The sequence below is a fragment of the Sabethes cyaneus genome, chromosome 2, assembly GCF_943734655.1.
Source record: "Sabethes cyaneus chromosome 2, idSabCyanKW18_F2, whole genome shotgun sequence".
Classification (NCBI taxonomy): Eukaryota; Metazoa; Arthropoda; class Insecta; order Diptera; family Culicidae; genus Sabethes; species Sabethes cyaneus.
In genome coordinates this window covers 120090420-120115342 of record NC_071354.1, presented here as the reverse complement: position 1 = coordinate 120115342, position 24923 = coordinate 120090420, and the positions used below count along the sequence as shown (strand labels likewise).

Below are 24923 nucleotides of genomic sequence, written 5' to 3'. Positions count from 1 at the left end.
ACATCGTCAACATAAAAATCTTCAACGTGTATCGAAGCTGCCAACGGAAAATTTGACCCTTCGTCAGTCGCTATTTGCTTTAGTGTACTTGTAGCTGCATATGGCGCAGAAGCAGTTCCGTAAGTTACGGTTGTGAACTCATGCGTGCAAATTGTATCTGCAGAATCCTTCCACCATAGTATTCTTTGAAATTTCGTATCGTCGCTGTGAACACGGGTTTGGCTATACATCTTCGAGATGTCGCTTGAGAAAACATCACGATGCTCAATAAAATATCTTGCACACACGGACCGATCATGAGCAGATCGTTCAGTGACACACCAGTAGACGATTTGGCTGAAGCATCAAAAACCGTACGTAGTTTGGTTGTAGACGAAGTCGGTTTCAAAACCGCATGATGGGGTAAGTAGAAATTTGATGTTGTGTTAATCTCTGGTTCGAATGTCTGCTTGTAATGATTAAGCTGAATATATTCTTCCATGAAATTTTCATACTGTCGTTTCAAATCTGCGTTGTACGACAACTGTGGTCTAGTTGGGAGAACCGTTGTAATGCGTGCTGCCTCGAATCACCAAGTTGCTTTCCGATATTTCGAAAAGGTAACCTGGCCACATACCGTCCCGAAGAAGTAGCTGCTGGTAGAATTTTTATTTATTTATTTATTTTTTATTTATTTTATTTACAAGTCTTCGAATTAATCGTACAGACTGGTCCTACTACTTAATCTACGCTTAAAAATTGTTTTACTTATGTTAAAGTCATAGCACTCAGATACATTTTCGAAATTTCGGCAATACATATCAAATGGATTATTTCGGCCATATGTAGTACGGTACACTGGAAGCGTCAGGAAGTTAGTCCGCCGGATAAACCTTGAGGGCACGTTGAAACGAACTCGGCTGAGCAACTCGGGGCAATCAATACTGTTATCCAGAAGATCAAATACGAAAAGCCGTTGTAGCAGTATCCTCCTACTTGTAAGCGTGGACAAGCGAAGAAGCGCGCATCTGTTTTCGTAAGGAGGTAGACGGATTGGATCACGCCAGGGCAGCAATCGTAGGGCGTATCGAATAAAGTGGCGTTGGATTCGTTCGATGCGATTGATTTGCAGAATCTGGTAGGGAGCCCACACTAATACCCCATATTCGAGTACGCTGCGAACAAGTGCACAATACAATGACTTTAAGCAGTAAGCATCTTCGAATTGCTTTGTGTTTCTTTTAATGAATCCTAAAACAGTAAAAGCTTTTGCGGTACAAGCTGCAATGTGTTGGGTGAAGGTCAATTTAGTGTCCAATAGAATGCCTAAATCTTTAACCGTATTCACCCGACTGATGTTTGCTGTTGATATTTTATATTCGAACAAAGTAACGTGTCTTTTTGTACAGATAGAGATGGTATTGCATTTCTGCACGTTCACCGTCATCCCGTTCAACAAGCACCAATCCATTAATGAATTAATGTCTGCCTGGATTGCACTGCAGTCAGCTGCCGACTCTACTACCCGGAAGAATTTAAGATCATCTGCAAACATGTATTTAGGAGATTGTATGGTAGAGCACAAATCGTTCACAAACAGTATAAACAGTAGTGGGCCAAGGTGCCTTGAGGCACACCTGATTCTATCTTGAAGGGTGTCGAATTTGTTCCATTTATGCGTACAAAGGGGTCATCCATATACCACGTGGACAGCTTAGAGGGGGTAGGGGGGTACGTGAATGTCCACGATTGTCCACGGATGGGGGGGAGGGGGTATAGAAAATGTCCACGTGGACAAGCGACATTTTTTGCAATAAATAGAAGAATAGGATTTCATTTGTGCCTTTTGAATTAATTAAAATTAGGTCACGACGTGTATTGTATTTTGCCTTACAATCAAATGCAGCTCGCCACGAAAAAGAAAATCCATTGGCAACGTATTTGAAAAATAACTCGTCTTCCTAAAATTTCACGAACCACAACGGAGAGGTCTTGTGATGTGTTAAAGTCAGCGACCAAGTTAAGGTACTCTGGTTGAACAGGCGTTGAAGCAGATGAATTTTCAAGCGAAGATCAAGCTGGAACAGGCTTTCCTGTAGTCCATCATTTATTTGCAGTGGACAAGATCAGCATGGATAGAAGAACTAGGTCTAGATAACATGCCTAGTTTAGCATGCTTTTACGTAAGCTTTTATATTACAAAATAACGCTATTGAAAACAAAATTGAGCACAGAATTTCGATGTCCACGCTTGTCCACGGAAGGGGAGGGGGGTGTTGAAAATTGGCATTTTTGTGTCCACGTGGTATCTGAATGGCCCCAAACGCAGTACGTTGAGTGAGGTATGAAAATAGCCATCGTGTTAGCCACACAGGGAACCCCAGTTTTTCCAATTTAGCTACCAATAAAACGTGCGGCACTGTGTCGAAAGCTTTCGCAAAATCGATATAAACGGCATCGACTTGCTGTCGTTTATCAAGAGCAGTTATCAGCGATGAAACATAAGCCATCAGGTTCGTAGTTGTCGATCGTTTTTTAACAAATCCATGCTGCCATTCAGAAATAATACGGTGAATCTTCGGGTACAGCGAGTCGTGGATGAGGCTCTCGAATATCTTTGGCAAGCAGCTCAGAATTGAGATCGCACGGTAGTTAGTAATTTCTTGCAAACTGCTGGCCTTATGAATAGGCGTTATTGCAGCAGTCTTCCATATACGGGGAAAGTTCCTTCTGCCATCGAACGGTTAAAAATAATTCTTGCAGGTATTGCTAGCGTTTCAGCACAGTTTTTAAACAGTAGCGGTTGTAAGTAGTCAGGTCCGGCGCCCTTGGATCCATTGATTGATTGCAGCTTTAACATCACTTCGCTTAGCGTAAAGTTGAAAAGTGGCACATTCAAATCGAAAAACGGCAAACTATTCAGATACGCTTCAGACGAAGGTGGGCGGTTATTACTTTGCACGCTTCGAAAAAAGGATGAGAATAAGTTTGCTGACTCTAACTACGACTCGGCTACAATATCGTTGTAACGAACACGATGTGGGACACTAGTCTGTTGTTTCCGATTTTTAACATAAGACCAGAAAGCCTTAGGATCACGCTTGATGTTTCCTTCCATGCGATGAATATAACAACGAAAGCAACGAGCATGCAAAGAGTTGTATTCGCTCTCAATGTCATGCAATGCAACTTTACGCCTTTCAACTCGGGAGCGAAAATATTGCTTTCTAGCTTTACGAAGACGATTCCGTAGACGCTGCAGCTCATCATTCTACCAGGGATGCCTTCTACCAAGAGACCGACGTGTTTTTTTCAGAGGCACAACTTCACGAATCACAGCAAACATTTGCTCATATAAGCGAGACGCACCTTCATCGACACTGCATCCAAACATAAATTCCTCCCAGCGAACCTCGGCAAATGATCTATTGAGTGACACAAAATCGCACCTGCTAAAATCGAAAGCATACGGATCCATAACACTAGAAACATTTGTTTTTTCGTCGGGTAATTCGAATAGTAACACAAAAGGCCGGTGGTGTTGGTCAACTCGTAGCAATGGTAACGGTGGTTCCAATAATTGTACGCAACTGTTGTCATTGATAAATGCTAAATCAAGAAGCCTGCCGTTTACATTTGTCAAATGGTTGATTTGAAGCAGACCGCTAGTCATAACAAACTCAGACAAAGTAGTTTCTTGCTCGGAAGAAGCGTTAATGGGTAGCAAACAATTTAAATTTTCCTCTGGCATCCAACACAATTGTGGCATATTATAATCGCCAACAACCAAAACCACGTTACGATCACCGGATCGATCTATAATCTTTTGCACACATGCCGCATGCAGCTCATATAAAGCAAGCTCGCTGTTAGGTGGAAGATAAACGCAACAGACTGTTATATCAAAACCTGGTAGTGAAATCCGAACAATAATTTGCTCCAACCGATCACAGTCCTCAATATAGACAGCAGCACTATGAAGCCCATTCTTAACGGCAATCAATACACCGCCACCACGTTTGCACCGGCTTGTTTGAGCATTTCTATTACAGCGGTAAATCACGTAATTATTAGAGAGCTCAGAATTTTTAATATCGGCATTTAGCCAGGTTTCTGTAAATGCAATTACGTCATAATCACATTGAGAAAGTGCTAACAAAAGATCATTCGTTTTTGTGCGAAGGCCGCGGACGTTTTGATAGCTGATCGCAAATGTACGGTACACATTACTGACAGGAACACTTGTATGTCTGGCTGTTAACGGAATGCTGCGAGCTGGAAGGCTAGTGCTGTTTCGGGGAAGCATGGGTGATCGTTCTTCATTGCTCGAGGAATTTACAGTGCGGCGATGCGGTGATAATACTAGCTCATTGTGATAGCACTCCACCCGGCGTCGGTTGGAATCGAAAGAAAGTACGTGCGTTTGAATTGTGTTGGAAATCAAACGGCCGGAATTTAATTCCTTTCTGCCATGTCGAACTAGATAAAACTAGGTCTTTTAACTCAATGTTTAACTCAATGTTGACCAACCAGCCAAGTGTAGTTTCTTGCAGAACAGGTAGTTGATCGGCAAGTTGAATCTTTCGTGCCTTCAAAATATGAAAAAATAATTCTGCACCAATAAGAAGATCGATACTCTGAGGTTTATCAAAATCTGGATCTGCCAACTTAATTCCCTCAGGGATCACCCAGCCGGAAACGTTTACTTTGCTTACTGGAAGGCAACCGGCGATTTTAGGGACAATTAGACATTCGATACATTGGGATTCATTGTTGAATCGAGAACAAAACTGAACAATCAACTTATCCTTGTAAAGTGTCGTAAATAAAAAACAACAACAACAACAACTTATGCTTGATCGGAGTTTCTTTGTTGTTAACTCCAACGACACTGGTTGTGCATCGTATACGGCTTGTTGCGTTCCCCGCAAGCTTAGCAAAATTTATTTGCTTTGCACAAAACGACATCGCATTAACCGAAACACGAACGAACGTGTTCGACTATGGAAAATTCCAACATCCAAAAGGACTGCGAAGGACGATGAATGGAATATTCCATCACGCACAAATACGGCAACAGCGCGCGTTGTATTTCATTATGTAGGGGAATGTCGTCGTGGTTGGGCCACGTTTTGGAATTCGCCCATAAGTTACGTTTCAAAAGGAATTTTGGAAATCTAAATACATCGTTGCATAGGTCTAAGAATAAGGTATATTTCCGGAAAGTTTTGAGATGATTGCTTGAAAAATAAAAAAGTTATAGTCATTTACGTGAAGACAAAAAATGTTGTCATAGTCGGGCCATGTTGTACAGGTTGGGCCACCGCAGAAAATCTAAGACATACGAATTGAAATTCTATATAGAGACATTAAAAGAATGAATTCCGTGAAGAACGGTTCATATAGGTACAAATACGCTATTTTTAATTGCATTTTTGCGAAATTTTGGCGATCTTATAAAATCAATATTGCTCCAATCGCCTTTTCCGTAGTGTACAACTACAATGAAAAAACAACAAAAATCTAGGTTTTTATCGCATTAATTTTGCTTTATTTCATCACATTTTACGTGATAGACATTCTCTAGCTATTATTGCGCTTCTGCACTTAAAATTATGGTGGCCCAACTATGACTACTCAAGTGGCCCGACCTTTACAAATACAGTAATGACCCGATTTTGTCACCACCATGATGAATTTAGGGGTGACAAAAACGGGGCAGTGACTAAATCGGGTATTTTTTCAATTTTTTATTTTTTTGCAGATAACTTAGAACGAACTACATATACTTCATTCTGATCACTTTTAGGACATGTCGCACTTCCTTCTACCTCTTTGTGGGCATTTGTCACCTTTTCACAGCACTCCCAAAGGTATGAAAACACGTGTTTTTTAATTGCGCTGAAATGGTTGATTATACTGGTTAACTATGTTCAGAGAAATTTCACAGCGTAAGAAGCTCTTTCTTATGGTATGAACGATTCTTTGATTAACCCCCTAAAAGTAAGATAGAAAATTTATTTTTCAAGCAGTAAGAGATAGAGCAAAACAATGTTCTACAAAACTTTTGAGAAGATTATTATAAAGAACTTTGCCAAAGAAAGTAACCTTCTAGTTATTATAGTTGTGGAGATAAGAAACAACTTTTATGGAAACTCCACGATAATCAACTTGTTGAACACAATTCTTTTCACAGTGTTTTAACACATTTGACATACTAAGCTTTTGATAAATCAAAAGCGTGACAAAATCGGGGAAAAAACGTGACAAAATCGGGGGCGACAAAATCGGGTCAAAAACGTGACAAAATCGGGGAGTGACAAAATCGGGTTACCACTGTAGCGCTTTTCTAGTATTTAACCTTAGCCTTGCCAAAATCCTTACTGGAGGGGCTTTTTCTATAGTCTTCGTGTGCAGCACAACACACTTCATGCATTTTCCAAATTTATCTCGATAATTGCATTTCATGAATCATTTGTTGGAGAAAAGTTCATTGCGCCTGGAAAACTTTTTTTGTAAGATTTAGTCACTGAATTCAGTACAGGTGTTTTGAATACACGATTGAAACTCACAATATTGTGAAAAGTTAACTATCACAGTAAGAAGTTTTACAATGGTTGTAGCATAGATATCATGAGTTACTAAAACTGTAAAGTCGTGATGGCCCAACCATAACAGTGGCCCGACGATAACGACAATACCCTACTTATTGTTTATTGTTGTTTACAGTCTTCAGTACAGTACAGACTAGTATTACTCATATTGATCTAATTTTCTGAATTAATTATTGCATTTCTAAACCTACTTTTGCTAATATTAAAGTCAAATAAATGGTTTACTTCATTGAAATGTCTACAACAAGCATGAAGCGGGCTATTATGGCCATAAGTTGTTTGATGCGTCGGGGTCCAAAGTAACGGGTAGTTTCGCAAACTGCGACGAGACGCGTGGATGTTCAACTGCCCAAGGAGGTAACTGCTATCGATGGCCCCCGTTAGTAAGTCGAAAATAAATAATCTTCGCGACAATAATCTTCTTTCTGCTAGCGTACTTAGTCTTATTAACCGGCAACGATTTTCATAAGCAGGAAGGTGTAGCGGGTTCTGCCATGGCAAACGGCGCAGAGCATACCGAATGAATGCACGTTGAACGCTTTCAATTTTATTGGCGTGAGTAACATTATATGGTGACCATACCGGCGCGGCATACTCCAGAATACTGCGAGCAAGAGAGCAATACAGCGTTTTCAAAGCATAAATATCTTCAAAACCCGACGGATGAAACCAAGAATGGCGTACGCTTTGGACGAAATCGTGTTAATGTGCTCGTCGAACTTTATCTTGCTGTCGATTGTAACCCCCAGATCCTTGACGGAGCTGCAGCGTGTTATGTCGTGTGCGTGTATGCAGTATGTAAATCGTTGTGGATTCACTTCCATACCGTTTACGAGGCACCAACGAAGCAGGTTGGTAATATCACTTTGCAAAGCGTCGCGATCGAGAGAGGAAGTGATAGTACGGAAGATTTTTAGGTCGTCAGCGAACAACAATTTCTCGGAATCGATCCAATCGCAAATATCATTCACGAGAAGTACAAAGATTAATGGTCCTAGGATACTGCCTTGAGGTACTCCGGACGGAATGGGAAAACTATATGACTTAGTTCCTTGAACATTCGCGGAAGCCGTCCGGCCAGTCAAATAAGAATACAACCAGTTACAAATCCAATCCGGCAAACCTAGACGCCTCATTTTTTCAACAGCTAGCGCGTGTGGAACCTTGTCGAAGGCCTTAGCGAAGTCAATGTATATTGTGTCTACCTGTTGACGTTTCTCTATGCGCCTCAACGTGTTAGTTACAAAGCACATGAGGTTAGAGACAGTGGAGCGATTTTTTACAAACCCGTGTTGATACGTGGTGTGATTACGTGGTGAACCGCTGCGTATAGCGAGCGATGAACTATTTTCTCAAAGACTTTTGATATGCTGTTTAAGACCGAGATACCTCTGTAATTTTCAACGTTATTCAAGTTGCCAGATTTATGAATCGGGGTAATCGAAGCATGTTTCCAAGCACGAGGGAAAACTCCAGTAGCAAGGGAACTATTCAGGATCAATCTGAGAGGGACTGCCAGTGTTGTAGCACAATGTTTCAGAAATAGCGGCGATAATCCGTCAGGACCCGGTCCTTTAGAGGAGTTTACTGTCGAGAGGGCGGATGATATATCGCTTAACGATAGCCTCATTGGAGAAAATATTATGTTATGTACACACTCACGCACGTACATCCAATTGCGCATGCGCGCTCCACTCCAGACAAGGACGAACAGGAAAAGGATGAACGAAAATCGACTCGTATAAAATTACGACCACCATTTCATTCAGTTGAGTTCAGTTTTAGCTTTCATTCAAAGTGTTACGAATTAAGAAAATAAAGTTTTTGTTAAACCTACGACTACGAACAAGTTTTTACACGTTCAGTTTTCCGACACTCAGTATCCTCCAAATACAGTCTACCAATTTTGATTCTCGACCGAACATTGGTACAAACGAACCGGATCCGACTACTGAGTGAATTTCCGAGGACGTGTAAAAAAATCATTCACCGATAGAAACCGAAATGGCTACAGCACGTACACCACCCCAGCTGAGGAAGGCTGGTGCATCGGATCTTTTTAAACGATTTCCTGAAGAAGAGAGTTCGACTGCGGAAAAAACCATACCGGCAGCTGTGGACAGAAAAACTACCAGGCAACTACATTCACTCTCCCGTCAACGTGAACAGACGAACAAATGATAGAGCATGAAGCCGCATATGTACGATTCGAAAACGTTTACGACTGGACATCTGCTCGGGTTGAGTCGCTTATCATCGCGCAGCAAGATCACGCCCGACCGTCGCAAGTTATCCTGCAACAGCAGCCTCTCAAGGCACCCATTCTTCCCTTTAGTGGCGAGTATACAAGTTGGCCTAAATTCAAGGCTATTTTCATGGATGTAATGGCACAATCCCGCGACTCCGACGCCGTAAAGCTGTACCATTTAGACAAAGCTGTAACAGAAGAAGCCGCAGGAATATTAGACGCAAAAATAATCAACGAAGCTAACTACGCACTAGCTTGGGAAATTCTCACCGAAAGGTACGAAAACAAGCGAGTGATTGTGGAAACGCACGTCTTTGGCCTACTGTCGTTAAAAAAGATGACGTCTGAATCGAACAAAGAGCAAAGAATCCTGCTAGATAGCTGCAATAAACACGTACAGAGTTTGGAGTACCTTCGACAAAACCTGACTGGTGTATCGGAGCTCTTCGTAGTGTACCTACTCACAACAGCGCTGGACCAATCAACCCGTAAGCAGTGGGAACGATCACTTAAAACAGGTGAGCTACCGACCTATCAAAAAAAGATTTCCTTAAATCGCATTGCCAAGTGTTGGAGCGATGTGAAGCTGCTAGTCAGCAGCAGTCGCCTCCGAAAGTTCCTTCCGTATCGAAACAGGTATCGCACCCCCCCCGTCGAAGTTTGTCAACTACCGAGTCCATGCAGCTACGTCAAACGAAACCAGAGCGATAGAAAGATGTGACTTTTGCAGTGGTACGCACCTCAATTACCAATGCAACAAGTTGAACAGCCTCTCGTACAGCGAAAAATTGGAAAAGGTTCGAACTGCAGGAGTCTGCTTCAATTGCCTGCGGAAAGGACACCAATCGAAAACTTGTTTGTCATCGAAATGCTGCCGAAAATGCCAAAAGCGACAGTATACTCAACTGCATGATGATTGACCACGAAATGAGGAGCTTTGCCCCAACGTACCATCTGTTCAGAAGGAAGACCCAGCACCGATCAACCAACTAGTGACGTCTCCAATACCAACCCAGTCGAACGAACCCATTGACTTCCGCGCCAATTTAGAGTGCTTGATTACGCCAAAGGTGACCGGTATTATCCATTCTAAAAGTATCGACATCACGAACTGGGAAATTCCAGGAGGTATTCAACTGGCTGACCCTTCATTCTTCCGAGCCGATAGCATAGATATGCTGATCGGAACAGCAACGTTCTTCAAGTTAATAAAACCAAATCACCTAACGATCGGCACCAATTTGCCCGAACGCCACGATTCGCATTTAGGATGGTTGCAGGCGCAATGCAGTCAATGAACAATGATTGCCAGTACTCTCAAGTTGCATCAATTCAGACTTTGAATGATTGTATGCACAAGTTTTGGGAAATCGAAGAGGTACCAACTACTACATCCCTTTCAGCCGAAGAACGGCTAGCTCTCGAACCCGCCGTGGTGCTTTTCCTGCCAGCCTCGCGGAAATGTTCGTATGTTTAATTTTCGTTCTTCGAGCCATAAGCCATGCAAAATTGCAGTTTGAGCTAATTTTTAATTTCGCTTGCCTCGTAGAATAATGCTCTTTGCAAAACACTGAGCTAATTATCGATAACCCAATCTATCGCTTGTGTGCCGTACTTCTTTATCTATTTCTAAGTGTTCTTGACTACTCAATGAATCGATCATTGGGGTTGTTTGAAAAATACCCTGATTCTTTTAAGAATTCCCTGATTATTCCAGGTAATTTCAAATTCCCTGACAATTCCAGGTTTTCCAGGTTTTTCCAGGTAGTTGCCACCCTGCTTATCCAATTTAATTCTACTATGTATATTTTATTCACGACAGATATGTATTTCGCCTACAACTTGCAGGCTTTCTCAGTGTCTGTTTTCGAACTAAACTAGCCAAAGCAATTTTACAGTTTTTATAGGAGCTCATGGGTACGTAATCTATGTGTGGGCTATAGTGTAGGTAGATGGCTACAACGTTTGCCTGTAGGTATATACAACTGGTGTAGATAAACTAATTCTATTGTAAACTAAATTCAATTGGTGAACTAATTCTATTGAAAGGGTCTGAAATCTAAAAAATTTATTAAATTAAGGGAAACCTGAAAAAATTAATGGGATTATGCGAATAATGTGAAACCGGGATCTGAGAAAAGAGAGAGAGAGCGAAGTTTTTAGCCAGAAATTGTCTCGTCTGAGTGTGTCCCTGTATGTCTGTGTTTTGGCACATACTTAAAAAGCCAAGAATAACCGTTTCCAGGGTTTTTGTTTGGTAAAGTGGAGGAGCACCTCTTGTAAATCTCTAAACTCTCCGTTACATCCATCTTCCACGTAGAGCAGTTGTTAATTACTTTTGCGTTGTCAATGGTCAGCGGATGGTTGTCGTTGAAGACGTGCTCAGCCACTTTTGATCTAAATGGTGTGTCGGACCTTTCTCGGCATCTCTTGATGCTTTTGTTGCCTCTGCCAAGTATTGTTTAGTTCGTTTTTCCAGATTCCTTCTAGTCTGACCGATGTAAACCTTCTCGCAATGTGGGCAACTGATTTTATAAATCCCGGACACTGACGCAGACACTGAGGAAGCTTGCTAGTCGTAGGCAAAATACGTATCTGTCGTGAATAAAATATACATAGTAGAATTAAATTGGATAAGTTTTCTTCTTTTTACCTTTGTTATACTATAACAAAGGTTTAGGAATTGGTCGAAAAACATGAAATTGATCCGAGGCCCGGAGGGCGGAGCCACATATACCAATCGACAGGGTTCGACGAACTGAGCAATGTCTGTGTGTGTGTGTGTGTGTGTGTGTGTGTGTGTGTGTGTGTGTGTGTGTGTGTGTATGTGTGCGGGGCACAACTTTTCTACTGAACCGATTTGTTCGCTATTACTTTTGTTTGAAAGGTATTATTGCTTAGTATATCACTATTGAATTGTTTCGGGGTCCGACATTTCGTTTAAAAGTTATAAGTAAAAAAGTGAAAATTACGTGACACGATTTTCTCCGGAACCCAATGACCGATTTCAACGATCTTGGTATCGAACGAAAGCTCTTGTTAAATTTTTCGGATAAATTTTAATGAAATCAAACAAGTAGTTTAAAAGTTATGCTTAAAAAACCTGTTTTGACAAGGTAATAATTATCGCCTGTTTCTTAGAGATGACCAAACCGATTTTGGCGTGATTAGTCTCATTTAAAAGGTAACATCACCTAATAGATCACTATTGATTTGTTTTTTGATTGGACGTTTAATTTGAAAGTTATGAGCAATTGAATACAGCATATTAAAATTTACAATAATTTATAACGATTTCATCTAAGATGATTTATCTGGTTTGAATTATTTTGGCATCAAATTAGAGATTTTAATGCTGCAAATATATCTGTAAAATTTCAGAATAATCGGTTTTGCCGGTCAAAAGATATTAACCCTCCAACACTCGCGCCCACTTTTGTAATACGGTTACTCGCGCGCACAAAGCCAAAAAGACACGCGCACTAGAATTTTGACTGGGAAAACTTGGTTTTAGGTTTATGAAACCTAGGGAAGAATTTCTTGAAATAGAAAGTTCTATCGTCTGGTGCAATTTAAATTTTCAATAATCCCCCTAAAAGTGAAATAAAAAAAATATTTTTCTTCAGTTTCAATATAACACATTGATGTGTTCTGCAAAGTTTTAGAACATATTATCACAAGAAATTTTGTTGAATACAGTAACCTTCTATCTATTCAGCGAAGATAGAAAAATCTTATTCATTGTATATGAATTTGTAAAATCAGTTTTTTTCTAGTTTAGCTTTTAGCCCCGAATGACTCGACTACCAACAGATACATTTTAACCCATTATGACCCGGGTATACCTAAATTTGGACCAAATGAAGTGAAACTCTGTAATCTATTATATTATGGCTCGAATGTGTCGGGAAACGCAAAATCGTCATTTGGAATGCTTTCAAGGCCAAAATATCGCAAGTTAAATATTTTATAGGCTCAGTTTCAAGCAAACAAATTACAAAATTTTTTACAGATTTCTTATCGAATTTTGTGATAGACTTTACATATAAATACTAATTTACATGTCAGGTAATGTTTCGTCACTAAATGTAGACTTTTTCATGCGTTTGGGAGACAACATTTTTTTCGCCATTTTTTCAACTTTTTTTCCGCCATTTGTCACAACTTTGCACTGTTGAAAATACAGATGAAATGACAAAAACTGACAAATTATATCACACACACTGTCGCTGCTAGAGCGGAATGATAAAAATAAATAACTTAGCTGGAGGCATTATCGCTTCCAGAGGTAGAGCAAACAAGCTGCTTAGCTAGACGCACCAACGATGTAATCAAATAAACATGCTAGAAAAACGATCCATCTAATCGGGAGTAGGAAAATCAGAATATGAAAAGGAATCTGAAAAACCATCTCGCGCATGGATTATGTACTGATTAGACTGTTTATTTAGGGCATGAAAGATTAAGCCACTCCCATGTGTCGCATTTAGAATTTCTTTCTCTTTTTATCGTTAGGACGCAATGAGGAGTGTTCAAACAATTATAGTGTTTTAGAATAAGCGCCCGTTAGACTCCAGAAGGAAAATAAATGAAAATTATGGATATTCGAAGAAAAGTCTGGTATCTAAAGGGACATAGTATATAAGTCAATTTCCTGGGATGCTTTACATAAGTATCCATCGATTATTCAACGCGTAGCTTTAAGACGACAATTGTAACTTTTTTCAATAAAGTTAAGTTTTTCCTGGGAACAGTTTCCCACATAGCAGTAAAGTGAAGTGAATTAATCAGCACGAGTGAATATCACATCCAATTTCAAAGTACGACCTAGTCGGAAAAGTGACTTTGGAGCAACAACGAAAACCACCGGCTAAGACCATCTCTGGCCAAACTAAATGTTGCTCGCGACAACATTTAATGGTGGCTATCCAGAGAGGATAGTAAGGAAGGCGAACTCACGGAATAAAACCAGGAAGCTTCCAACCAGACTGTTTGGTTGAATTTTTGTTTTTGTGTCGACTTCTGCCACTGGCGGTGGAAGTGACAATTCTTGACCCGCGCTAGGGTAAGAAAGTAAAAAAAGACCTGTCGCAAGCGTACAGGCACTAAGTCGAGGAAAATAATACTCGCAATTTCAGTCAGAAAGCTGACTGTTTTGAGTCGACTTCTACCACAAGGGTAGAAGTGACAATTGTTGGCCCGCGCAAGGGCAATCAATAGACCTGCTGCAAGCAAGCAGGCAAAAGACGGGACTACTTCTACCAGATTGGGGCAGCACCCGCTATCATTGGCGCTCAAGGAGGCCGGTGATATCTACCGACGACAGGCGTCGGTGTTAACCAAAACCTCAAGTTCAGTGAGCTGCTTGAGTCACTAGCAGGCGCTAGTGCCATTGTAATCGTCGGTCAGCAAGGAGACCGGTGATATTTACCGACAGGCGTCGGTGTTAACCAAAATCTCAAGTTCAGTGAGCTGCTTGAGTCACTAGCAGGCGCTAGTGTGATCCGAAAAAACACCGGCATACAAGGAGGCCGGTGCAACCCAACCGACGGAAGGCGTCGGTGCTATCTAAAATCTCAAGTTCAGTGAGCTGCTTGAGTCACTAGCAGGCGCTAGTGCCATTGTAATCGTCGGTCAGCAAGGAGACCGGTGATATTTACCGACAGGCGTCGGTGCCATCTAAAATCTCAAGTTCAGTGAGCTGCTTGAGTCACTAGCAGGCGCTAGTGCCATTGTAATCGTCGGTCAGCAAGGAGACCGGTGATATTTACCGACAGGCGTCGGTGCTATCCAAAATCTCAAGTTCAGTGAGCTGCTTGAGTCACTGGCAGGCGCTAGTGCAATCCGAAAAAACACCGGCACACAAGGAGGCCGGTGCAACCCAACCGACAGAAGGCGTCGGTGCTATCCAAAATCTCAAGTCCAGTGAGCTGCTTGAGTCACTGGCAGGCGCTAGTGCAATCCGAAAAAACATCGGCACACAAGGAGGCCGGTGCAACCCAACCGACGGAAGGTCGGTGCTATCTAAAATCTCAAGTTCAGTGAGCTGCTTGAGTCACTAGCAGGCGCTAGTGTGATCCGAAAAAACACCGGCATACAAGCAGGCCGGTGCAACCCAACCGACGGAAGGTCGGTGCTATCCAAAAGCTCAAGTCTAGTGGGCTAGCTTGAGTCACTAGTAGGCGACTAGTGTAATCCGAAACATCGGCGCTCAAATAGGCCGGTGACACTCCAACCGACAGGCGGTCGGTGATTCCAACACATCGGCACCCAGTCGGTGGCAAAAGGTCGGTGAACCGAAGCAGCAGCGTAGCAGCATCGGCAATCAGCTGGTGGCAACCGCATCGACGAACGGTCGGTGAACCCTAGAATCAACAAACACAGCAGGCACAGGCAAAGGCAAAGAAAAACATCTGGTGAGTGAAAATGCACAAAATTTTAGTAAATAATAAAAACGGCAATTGCCGTCTTTGTGAAAAACCCGATAGCATCGGCACGTTGGTAGCCTGCGACGAATGTGATCGCTGGTTCCACGTGTCATGTGCGGGATTAGATCACACTCCCGGTGAAAAGGAGCCGTGGATTTGTTTTAAATGTAAGAGACTCTACGACGAGATCTCGAGTAGGGACAAGAAGATTTCTCGATTAGAAACTCCCGACAGCTCGCATGTCGAGGCATTTAACGAAATTATTAATAAAATAAAAGAAATAAATGTCGAAAAGCATTCATCTACCGACAATTTCTTGATGAAACAGTCGATGATTGACTTGCCATATTTTGATGGGTCATATAATCTTTGGCCCAGATTTAAACAAACCTTTATCGAAACCACGAATAAAGGTAATTTTTCCGATTTGGAAAATTTGTATAGACTGCAAAAAAGTCTCAAAGGAAATGCATTGAAATTAGTCAGTGCACTCCTGTTGGATTCTGCCAACGTCGGAATAATTTTGAATAAATTAGAAGAACATTTCGGCAGTTCCGAAATGGTCTATAATGGCTTATTAAGAGAGGTACTTTCGTTAAAGGCTCCTCGATTAGAAATGCCTAAAACGGTAGTCGATTTTATATCAGGGATTGGAAACCTGGTAATAACTATGAAAAGTTTAAATAGAGAGGAATATTTAAATGACCAACGTCTGATTAAAGACTTGGCCTTTAAATTACCAACAACATTGCATCAAAAATGGTTGATGCACCTTAATGAGGAGAGACTCATGTCAACTCCTAAAAACCCCTATACGGCTCCAACATTAGAAAATTTTTATAAGTGGTTGAAACCACAAGAAACTCTTGCGAACATGTTAATCGCGGAAAGAGGCGTTAACTATGAAAGAACAAGACCAGACCGGGTGAATTTCCTCGGTAATAAACAGTCCAGATGCTTTGCTTGTAAGGGCGATCATCGTTTATCTGATTGCCTAAATTTTAAAAGGATGCCACTTGACAAAAGAAGGCAATTCACAAGGGAAAGGAAAATTTGTTTCTCTTGTTGTAATTACAGCAACCATAGAATGCAGGATTGCAAGATTGGTAAAACATGTGGTGTTGACGGTTGCACATTGAAGCACCATCCATTGCTGCACGCGCCCTTTAATACAAGAAACAACAATTCAGACACGTCAAGAAGACAACCTGAAAATGTAAATTGTCTTGTGCAAAATAACAAGACTATCTACTATCAAGTAGTGCCGATTACAATAATCGGCGAAGACTGCGAATATAAAACCTTCGCTTTCTTTGATACAGGTTCGTCTGTAAGTTTGATCAAAGAACAAGTTGCAAATGATGTTAAAGCAACAGGTTCATGTGTTCCGCTAACGCTTGCCTGGACCAATGGAGAAGTCCAGGAAGAACGGAATAGTCAGGTAATACAAATTAAGGTCCAAGCCGATAATGGACAAATCTTTACCATTAAAAACGTGAGAACAGTTGATGAACTGAATTTACCTGTTCAATCAATAGATATGAAACAATTAAAATCACGATATCCTTACCTTCGTGATGTAAATATGCGATCATATGAGCAAGCGGTACCCACCATACTATTGGGGCTACCTCATGCTTATTTATTTAAGGCAATAGCAGAACGCTCGAGGGGAAATAATGAGCCCATTGCCAAACAAACAAAATTGGGATGGACTATTTTTGGTGGTAGCGAAGTTAATACTAACACCAAAAACTTGTTCTCCATAGATGAAGTTATTGAAGAAGAGAAGTCAATTAGAGAAATGATGTCGAATTACTTCTCAACAGAAGCCTTTGGGGTAAAAGTCCCACAAAGCAACCTGATTCCGAAAGCGGATGAGCAAGCCATTAAAATAATGGAAAACACCTTAACAAAAACTAACCAGGGCTATGAGATTGACCTGTTATGGAAAAATGAAGACGTGAAATTTCCAAACAGCTTTAAAACTGCGTTGGGACGTCTTCTAATACAAGAAAGAAAGATGGATAAGGATCCAACACTAAGAGATTGGTATAATGCCAAGATAAAAGAATATGTCGAAAAGGGATATATGCGTAAATTAACAGTTGGAGAGTATATGAAAAGTACTCCAAAAACATTTTATCTCCCTCACTTCGTGACTATAAACAAAAATAAGCAGCCGCCGAAACCAAGACTAGTATTCGACGCAGCTGCAAAAATGGAGGGCGTTTCCCTCAATTCTCGACTGCTATCAGGACCAGATATGACTGAATCAGCCTTAGGAATCAAGATGCGCTTTAGAGAAGCACCATTTGCGATTTCAGGCGACATTCAAGAGATGTTCCATCGAGTTGGAATAATAAAAGAAGATCGGCAAGCCCAACGAATCCTCTTTAGGGAAAGTTCCAAGGTTCGTTTGGACGTTTACGAGATGCAAGTAATGACGTTTGGTGCGACATGCTCGCCAGCTTGCGCGCAATTCGTAAAGAACACAAACGCGAAAAACTTCTTAAGCGAAAGTCCTGATGCAGTAGAAGCAATTATCAGAAATCATTATGTAGATGATTATCTAGATAGCTTCCATGACATAACTAATGCGACAAGAATAGTTTCAGATGTAATTCGCATACATGATGGGGCAAGCTTTAAAATAAGAGGCTTTGTTTCAAATTCTAAAAAACTACTCAGCAAATTGCCGGCTGATAGAATATCGCCAATAAAAGAAGTCTCTCTTGATGAAGAGCAAAACTTCGAGAAAATATTGGGCATGTATTGGAATACACAATCCGATACATTTAAATACAAATTAAAAATACCTGAAGCAGTCACATTAGAACCAACGAAAAGAGAAGTTTTGTCTTTCATTATGAGTGTGTATGACCCATTAGGACTCATATCTCACATAACGATAGAGTCAAAATTAATAATGCAAGATTTGTGGCGCACTGGTATTGAATGGGATGATAAAATTCCCGACAATTTGAATAAAACTTGGCAAAACTGGATAAAAAAGCTATCGGTACTTGAGAACTTGAGTATTCCAAGATGTTACTCTCTTCAACAAAAGGAATCTAGAAAAGAACTTCATATATTTTGCGACGCATCATTAAAGGCATACGCAACTGTAATATATATGAGAACTATGTCACATTTGCAAACTGATGTCACTATAGTCGCCGCCAAAGCTAGAGTCGCGCCTACGAAAATTATATCGGTGCCGCGACTAGAGCTGCAGGCAGCAGTTTTGGGAACTCGTTTATTAAACACAGTACAAAGCGAGTTAAGATTAACTATCCACAAAACAATCTTTTGGACTGATTCGAAAACAGTCTTGAGCTGGATAAAATCAGATGTTAGAAAGTATAAGCAGTTTGTGCAATATCGAGTAAGTGAGATTCTCGATAGTACAATGGAATCTCAATGGAGATATATAGATTCCGCATCAAACCCTGCTGATGAAGGAACAAAGGTAATTTCATCAGAGTCTAAATTTATAGAAGGCCCATCCTTTTTAAAACTAAAGGAATCCGAATGGCCAACGAAATTCAATGATATATCAATTAAAGAGTCGTGTCATGAAGAATTACGACCCATGTATACGCTAAAGGAAATCGATAAGCCACAGTTCGATATTTTATGTATTACTTGGTGCTCTGATTGGAATCGATTGAAAAGAGCACTCTGCATAATTAAAAAGTTCGCACAATTTATTAAAAGTAAAAGGCGAAACTTACCCTTTAATAGCATAATAACCGCTTCTGATATGCAGCAAGCTGAAGAGTTTTTGATACGAACCGCTCAATGGAATGCGTTTCCTGATGAGATGGTAGAATTGCAAACTACTGGAACGGTTGATAAAAGCAGTAGGATTCGAACTCTCACGCCGTTTGTGGCAGACAACGGTATAATGAGATCAGAAACACGTTACAAAAATACGAAATTTGTTCCTTATGCGGCTCGATATCCCTACATTTTACCAGATAAACATCATGTATCTGAGTTAATACTGAAACACCAACATGAGCGTTTCAAGCATAAAAAAATGAAGGCTGCTATAGCAGCAGTCCAACAGAAATATCATATCATTCACATTGACGCCGGTATGAGAAAAATTAAAAATCGTTGCCAGCGTTGTAAGAATGAATCTGCGAGAGCAAAGGCGCCTAAAATGGCACCATTGCCCGAGTGTAGATTACAACCATTCGTAAAGCCGTTTACACATACGGGAGTGGATTATTTTGGTCCATATAACGTATCGGTTAATAGACGGTCGGAGAAAAGATGGGGAGCTCTATTTACATGTATGACAACTAGAGCTGTTTATATAGAAGTAGCACAGAACTTAAGTGCAGACGCATTTTTATTGTGCCTCACTACAGTCCAAGCTAGACGAGGTAGAATTAAGCACCTTTATAGCGATAACGGAACTAATTTTGTTGGAGCAGATAATGAGCTGAAAAAACTTCAACGTCGATTGTCTACTGAAGGAATTGAATGGCATTTTAATACTCCAGCCTCTCCACACCACGGTGGATGCTGGGAGAGGCAGGTGTACGAAATAAAGACTTTAATGCCCAGTGAAACAATGCCTGAGCACGTCTTTAGACACCTGTTGGCAGAAATTGAATTTATAATAAATTGTAGGCCACTAACAGCCATTTCACTTGACGCCACTGATGATGAACCGCTCACTCCAAACCACTTTTTATTTGGATGCGCCGGGGAATCAGAACCTTCCCTGAATGACAACTCCAAAGCGGAAGCGTCAAGACAACAGTGGAAGCGCGTTCAACTACTAGCAAAAAATTATTGGGATCGTTGGTTACATGAGTATCTTCCTTCAATCGCAAGGAGATCCAAATGGACAGAAGAGATTCGCAATATACGTGTTGGTGACATCGTAATGATAGCCGATGATCATCATAAAGCAAAGTGGCAAAAAGGAATGGTAATAGAAGTACATCCGGGTAAAGACCAAAAGGTTCGCTCGGCCACAATCAGAACGACGACAGGAATATTAAAAAGACCCGTTGTTAAGTTAGCCGTACTAGATGTAAACCCTCCGAGTGAAGAGGGAGGTACCGCAAAAGAAGAAGATTTGGGCGTTGAACTCAAACAAACAATAAAGCAAAATTTTGAAGAGCAAAGTTCTAGGAAGCCGCATGCTGTAAAGTCAAGTGCAGGCAATAAACATAACTTTGTTGGTGTAGTAAAAAGAACGCCAACCGAAATATTTAAACCATACGAATATGGGAAGAGAAAATGCATTGATCTTGACGAAGTCAAACGGATTGCAGCTCAAATTTCAAAACCCGAACCAAAGCGTAAGAGAAAAGCTATAATTAGACCCTGGACGTGGGGTAATTTACTTATGCTTTTTTACATTATATGTGCGGCATTCGGATCCGTGTTTTCCTATGAAGGTTCCGGGCTAATCGCTTATGACTGCGGCAATCCTGAAGTTAACTTAACGAGTTATTCATTATTAGATGTAGCATCTTGTATTCCACCTTCCAACAATTTAACGACGGAAGAAGTGCAAATACAGGTCTTGCAACGTAATGTCAAAAGCGAAATACATGTATTCCAATGCAAGGTGATAATGAAGCGCCGAATTAAGCATTGTGGTATGCATTCGCATACATCTGAATTCGAGAGGGGTTATGCTTACATGGTGAAAGAGTTTACTGCAGAAGAATGTAGACTTTCACATCAACTTAATAGAGTGACACTTACAGACACTCATACGATTCGCGAACTAAAACGAAACTCTACAGTTAGAGGTGAGAAACTCATTGTGGGTTCCGTTTCTGGAAGTAGTTGTGTAGGCGGGAGACATTGGACACCCGAATATACATGGGAGAATGCATTGGTTTTTTACGAGTATGAGATAACGTTACAAGATTATGTAAACAAATGTGGGTACAGTAAACAAAACTAAAAACGAAAATAAACACGAAGGTCGTAAAGCGATAAATGTTATCTACAGCACAATCTCCAAGTCGAATTTGTTTTCTATTCGTGCTAGGGAGCAAACGAAAATTTGTGGTAATGTTGGTTTTACAACTGATCACCCACGAATATTAATAGTAGAAGTAGTTGGCTTCAACTCTCCCTTTATTAGACGATCTACATCAGGTAGAAATTTTGACTTGTTTACATACTTCAACTCAAAAATAACAATCGTCGAAAATTATATTGGTCAGAGCATGACTGAACTTTACAATACAGTTATGACTGAAATATGTAAAGTCGATAAAACGCTAATGGAAACAAGATTAACATTAGCACGATTAAATCCTACGGAATTTGTTTCTAGTATAATTAAGCGGTCCGGATATACGGCCGTTGTAGCAGGTGAAGTTTTACACATTTTGGAGTGTAAACCAGTTTACGTAATGCCCAGGTCGGAAGTAAACTGCTATCAAGAGATACCAGTAAATTATAATAACAAATCAATGTTTATATCACCTGTGACCAGAATTCTGCAAATTAGAGGGACGCAAATTGATTGCACACCTTTACTCCCTGCCAAATTTCGAATCGGTGGTAGATGGTATACCACAGATAGTCGTATACGAGAGACTACCGCTCCGTTACAGCTTGCAACGGATATTCTTACTACATGGTCCTACACACCGCTACCAAATCTTATGCAAAGTGGAGTATATGATGCGGACAGTGTTGAAAAAATGAGGAATATGATATATGAACAGGGAGACAGACGTATAGCGTCTAACGTATTACACAAAATCCTAGTTGGTCAGCGACCCGATGTTCAAGGATTTCGTTTCGATGCGCTTGTTTCAAGTAGGATAGTTGAAAACGTCATCGAAAAATATTGGAGTAAGTTGATGTCCTGGTCAACTTGGCTGGGGAATATAACTTCTACATTTATTGGAATATACATGATTGGTAGGATAATTAAATTTGTAATTGATACTTTTATGCACGGACGTATATTATATGATATATACGGTCTCGGTTGGCAACTTATAGCATCATTTTGGGATTCACTAACGAGCTTCTTGTCCCACCGAGATTCAATGAGAAGAATGGCCCAAAAGAATGAAACAAATGAAATAAGTCTACATATTGAAAGTGCACCAAGGGAGGCCGATCTGCCGGCTGCACCCGAAGCATATTTATATCCAAAAATACAACAAATTAATTAGTAAATCTAGGATGATTTACGGGCCCCGGAATGTCGCTGCTAGAGCGGAATGATAAAAATAAATAACTTAGCTGGAGGCATTATCGCTTCCAGAGGTAGAGCAAACAAGCTGCTTAGCTAGACGCACCAACGATGTAATCAAATAAACATGCTAGAAAAACGATCCATCTAATCGGGAGTAGGAAAATCAGAATATGAAAAGGAATCTGAAAAACCATCTCGCGCATGGATTATGTACTGATTAGACTATTTATTTAGGGCCTGAAAGATTAAGCCACTCCCATGTGTCGCATTTAGAATTTCTTTCTCTTTTTATCGTTAGGACGCAATGAGGAGTGTTCAAACAATTATAGTGTTTTAGAATAAGCGCCCGTTAGACTCCAGAAGGAAAATAAATGAAAATTATGGATATTCGAAGAAAAGTCTGGTATCTAAAGGGACATAGTATATAAGTCAATTTCCTGGGATGCTTTACATAAGTATCCATCGATTATTCAACGCGTAGCTTTAAGACGACAATTGTAACTTTTTTCAATAAAGTTAAGTTTTTCCTGGGAACAGTTTCCCACATAGCAGTAAAGTGAAGTGAATTAATCAGCACGAGTGAATATCACATCCAATTTCAAAGTACGACCTAGTCGGAAAAGTGACTTTGGAGCAACAACGAAAACCACCGGCTAAGACCATCTCTAGCCAAACTAAATGTTGCTCGCGACAACACACACATCAGATTGATGTCTTATCTCTCTTGTAGTGATATATTAACAATGCTAACTATTGAAATTCAGCAGTAAACAGGTTTTGAAGACGAGGTATGATATATCATACGCTGGGTCATAATGGGTTAAACATTTTATATTTGCTGATAGTTTTGCTGCATTCAAACACCATTTTTCCATATGAAGAAACGAGAGAAAATTCCAGGGCCAATCGCAGTACACCTCACATGCTGATTGCTTCGTTTCTGTGATGTCAGTTTATGCTGATCTATTTTCCCAACAATTTAAAGTATAATTATAACGTTTTGCTCATAACAAGTTAATTGAAGAATATACGTTAGTTAAACAGCGATTTGTAACTTTATAACAATATGGCATTCAAAAACCTACACGTGTTGTACAAAATACAACAGCGTGAGTAACCGAAGGTTAATAAAAATTGATGAAATTTATTCAAGAAAACTTTATTGATGTCAATCAAAAAGAATGGCATTACAGAAATTTTGTGCATAGTTCAAAAACCTATAAAGTAGACTTTTACTACGCAATGCATATGTTAAAGAATAATATTTCCTCTTACAACTTACTTTTACTTGCACTTACTCAAATTAGTAACAACCAACTTACCCTTACTCAGTAATAACATGAAAAAAAGGATCTATCAAAATTTATAGGTGCTGCTATTTTGTTCAAATTTTGAAAACTAATTCAATTTCCAAAAATTTTATTAAAATCAACGCACTACGCAACGTTAACCAATAGATGAATTATGTTCCGAAGACGTGTCGATTTCTATCTCAAAGATCAAGCAAGACGGTATACCAAAGGTTCCTTTCACCACTAGGTGGATTAAATCGGGTTTTAATTGTAGGTTTCGTATTCTACTAAGACGCTCCAAAAACTTCTGTAAATATTATAAGTAATTATAATTATATTATATAATTATTAATACATATAAAGTCTGTAAATATTTCAATCACCTAGCACCACGTATCACAGATGTTTGTACATGAACAGGGCTTTAATAAAATTAGTAGGAAAATAAGCTGTCAATTTGAACCACAAGACCATATATTTGGTATTACTCAAATTGTATGCAGTTTCTCAGTAAAGTCTGTCTCGCTTTAGAGTTGACACGATAAACACTCTTTCCGTACTCATTTCTTTTTGAAAGAGCTAGTCAATTAGCTGTTCCAAAAAATTGAGTATCAGTGATTAATGGAAACATTTTCTACACATTTTACAATTTTTTAATTTATTTTTCAAGTATTGACTTTTACCGGTGAATTGAATTTATCAATACCGAAAAACCGGTTTTCGAAATACCCCCTCGGTATTCCCAAGTAACCAGTGAGCACTTAAAGAAGCAGAAATCTAGCTTTTTATTAACCTATGGTGCACACCATATCGTGCAGCATAGTTCAATATGCCTCTAAAAAGCTGCTAGAAAGCCGATTTTGGCGAGATATCCGGCTACATTAGTGCTTGGAGATTTACAAATGTCATAAAACGTAACGCCTGTTGCGTAACGGCAAAACGGCAAACATAAAAAAATGCGAAAAATATATTGTACATCCTTTTTTATCTTCCCTCTCTGTTATGCTTATATGGCGTACTTTGTTGACGTTTCAAGATTGCTTTTTTGTTATTTTCTTTTTCGGTTAGAATTGAACCGCCACGCCAGCCAATCCTGTTGATTACGTGGCTTGGAGTGGAGGAGTAGGGCAACGCCTTTACCAGTTGATCTGTAAACGGTAG

General features: G+C 40.0%; 1 protein-coding gene across 5 annotated transcripts in view; it reads right to left on the bottom strand.

Annotated features, from left to right (window-relative positions):
* LOC128734284 (plexin-B) overlaps positions 1-24923 on the bottom strand; it is a 748132-nt gene that overhangs the window by 438174 nt on the left and 285035 nt on the right. The gene's annotated exons all lie outside the window — the stretch shown is intronic.